The sequence below is a fragment of the Erinaceus europaeus genome, chromosome 2, assembly GCF_950295315.1.
Source record: "Erinaceus europaeus chromosome 2, mEriEur2.1, whole genome shotgun sequence".
Classification (NCBI taxonomy): domain Eukaryota; kingdom Metazoa; phylum Chordata; class Mammalia; order Eulipotyphla; family Erinaceidae; genus Erinaceus; species Erinaceus europaeus.
In genome coordinates, this window is record NC_080163.1 from 101961692 (window position 1) to 101965232 (window position 3541).

At 36.3% G+C, this 3541-nt stretch overlaps 1 pseudogene; it reads left to right on the top strand.

Moving 5' to 3' along the window:
* Positions 1 to 1332: 1332 nt before the first annotated feature.
* LOC132537123 (small nucleolar RNA U3) lies at positions 1333 to 1403 on the top strand (annotated as a pseudogene).
* The last annotated feature ends 2138 nt before the right edge of the window (positions 1404 to 3541 follow it).

Sequence of the window (3541 nt, forward strand, 5' to 3'; positions counted from 1 at the left end):
AAGGCTGAGAGAAATCACACAAACAACCTTTCCCACAGAATTGTAGACCAAAAGTAATATCACATTGAGGGAAAATAGCAGAGATTAGGCCTGAGAAGAAGCTCAATGAAAGGTAAGAGGTCTTCGAATATGTCTCTGACCTCTTTGGCAAAGGAGAAAAAAATGAAAATGCATTTTGGCATGTTATAAGAAAGGCTCAGGTAGAAAAATGAATTTATGGAATGCCAAGTCTCTGAGAGAGAAATCATCAGTATTTCTAGTTTAGAATGATTTTAAAGTATAGTTGGATAGGATTATTGACTGTTGAGGTCTTAGATTAACATTTTTTTCTTGAAAAAATTATATTTCTTTTGCAATAGAAAAGTTTAAATGATGTAAAGCATGGTGCTATTGTCATAGGTTTTTGAAACTGAATAAAAGCTGATCTGGATATTGAGAAGTTAAATTGGCTGTAGTGAATATGTCTGATCTGTACTTTAAAAAGTACACTTGTGTATGTATGTACATTTGCAAGTATTTATGTACTGCTAGCAGGGTTATTCTAAAGGTTTGGTGCCTGAATAGCAGCTTCACTGGAAAGTGGCCATTTTCATTTTATTTATTTATTTATTTATTTATTTATATAGAAAGAATGACATAGGGAAAGAAAGTAAGAACTGGGGAGAGAGAGAACACTTGCAGTACTGATTCTCTGCTTTGTAAAGCTTTTATTCTGTATGTATGGACCAGGGGGATTGAACTTAGGTCCTTATTTATGGTGACTTTCTTCTCAATCTTCCACTCTCGAGTCTAAAGTTCTCTCCATCTCTATCCTCAAAATTAATAAATTATTTAAAACATTTCTGAAGTTTAAATTTAAAACATATTAAATTACAAAACTAATTTAAAGTAAGCTTTATTGAAAATGAAGTTATGTGAAAAAAATTAATGTCACCTTATTTCTTACTTTCAAATGAGAACTAGAAGTTCTTTTGTAGTTTACATGATAAATATACCCCCAATACATATTTTGTTCAAAGTTTTTTACTTAATACATTTCAAATATTGTTTTTTCATTTTATTTTTTTATTTTTCTTTCTTTTTTTTAATAATTTATTTCTTTATTGGGGAATTAATGTTTTACATTCAACAGTAAATACAATAGTTTGTACATGCATAACATTCCCCAGATTCCCATTTAACAATACAACTCCCACTATGTCATTCATCATCTTTCATGGACCTGTATTCTCCCCACCCACCCACCCACCCTAGAGTCTTTTACTTTGGTGTAATACTCCAATTCCATTTCAGGTTCGACTTGTGTTTTCTTTTCTAATCTTGTTTTTCAACAAGACTATACTTTCAGGGATCATTTCTATAGTATGTTTTTTCATTTTAATAAGACAGAGAATTTGAGAGGTGACGGAGGAAGATAGTAAGAGGAAGAGAGAGACACCTGCAACACTGCTTCACTGCTCATGAAGCTTCTCCTATGCAGGTGGGGCCCAGGGACTTGAACCCAGATCCTTGCACATGATAACGTCTACTCAACAAGGTGAACCATTGGTTATCCGGCCTTTACTTCCTTTTCTTCTCTTTTCTTTCATTTTTTCTTCCTTTCTTTTTCTTTCTCTGTCTTATGTATGTATTTATTTTTTTTTTTAGGAATAGAGAGCTTGTGAAAACATGATTTCACTACTTCAGGTTACTTATTCATGGACAGAGAGAGAGAGATGAGAGGGTGAACACCCCATCACTAGAGCTTTCTCCATTGTTCTAGAACCTTTATTTGGTACCTAGACTCATACCTGAGTTATATTCTATGGTATTGCTGATACCACATCCAGTGAGATATCTCTCTGACCCTGGAACAAATTAAATTCTTCTGACGTCATTCAAACTAATACAAAACAAATGAAAAACAACTAAGCAAACTTTAAAATGTAATTCATTGTTTTGCCTTATTGTTAATATTTTAGAGAACTGTGTTTTAACTAGAATATTTTCTCATATTTCTCCAATTAGGTTTCAGCACAATTAGCCTATCACCAAATTACTATCCCCTTTCATCATAGAGCATTGAACCTCTTTCTTTTTTTTTAATTTTATTATTTTTTTAAAATTTATTTTCCCTTTTGTTGCCCTTGTATTTTTAATGTTGTTGTAGTTATTGTTGTTGTTGTTGTTGTTGTTGTTGTTGTTGTTAGATAGGACAGAGAGAAATGGAAAGAGGAGGGAAAGACAGAGAGGGGGAGAGAAAGATAGACATCTGCAGACCTGCTTCACCACCTGTTAAGTGACTCGCCTGCAGATGGGGAGCTGGGGGCTCAAATCAGGATCCTTATGCTGGTCCTTGCACTTTGCGCCACATGCGCTTAACCCGCTGTGCTAACACCCCACTCCCAGAGCCTTGAATCTCTATTCTACTTTCATTATCTTCCCAAATTTCAGTTTTTTTATTTTATGTTTACCATAGCACTAATCAACTTTGCGATATGGTAGTGTGGTAGATTGTACCTGGGACTTTGGAGCCTCACGCTTGAAAGTCATTTTGCATAATCATTATACTAACTATTCTTGCAAGAAAATCAGCAACTACATTTCATTTGAATGAAAGATGAGTATTTTTTAAAAATATTTATTTTATTTATTTATTCCCTTTTGTTGCCCTTGTTGTTTTATTGTTGTAGTTATTATTGTTGTTGTCGTTGTTGGATAGGACGGAGAGAAATGGAGAGAGGAGGGGAAGACAGAGAGGTGGAGAGAAAGATAGGCACCTGCAGACCTGCTTCACCGCCTGTGAAGCGACTCCCCTGCAGGTGGGGAGCCGGGGCTCGAACCAGGATCCTTATGCCGGTCCTTGCGCTTTGCGCCACCTGCGCTTAACCCGCTGCGCTACAGCCCGACTCCCAAAAGATGAGTATTTTTATTGTGTGTTTTCCTTTGCATCCTTCATTCTTAGTACTCTTCCCCATATCTGAGTTTTCCTTCCCTTGTGGGAAAAGAGCTCTTGTTTCAGAGGGTTTTCAGAGCCAGTATTGGTGAAGAAAGCTTACCTGCAGGTGAGTTCAGTCAAAGAAGGATTGATTAAAAAGCTGAACTGAGTGAGGATCTAATGTAAGTGAGCCACAGGAAGGAGTCAGTGCAACCAGATTATTAAATAAAAGTAAGCTCAGGATTCATAGCGAGAGGACAAGGAGTTGGAGAGACCCACATAAAGTGGTTGAGGAGGTTTTTTAGAGAAAAGTACAGATGTTTTATTCGAAAAGATTCTCATTTGAATAGACAGAAATAGAAAGGGGCTGAGGGTAAAAGGAGACATACACAGCATTGTTCCACCAATTGTGAAGTTTGTTTTTTTTTTAAAGCTTTTCCCTGCAGATATGAATCAAGGGCTTGAAACCAGGTTCCTGAATATGGTAACCTGTGTTTATGCTTTTATGCTGGGTGTACTGGATATACTGGGTACACCACTACTCAGTCTGGGAAAATAACGTGTGTGTGTGTGTGTGTGTGTGTGTGTGTGTGTGTGTGTGTGTGTGTTTGTGCCCCAAGACCT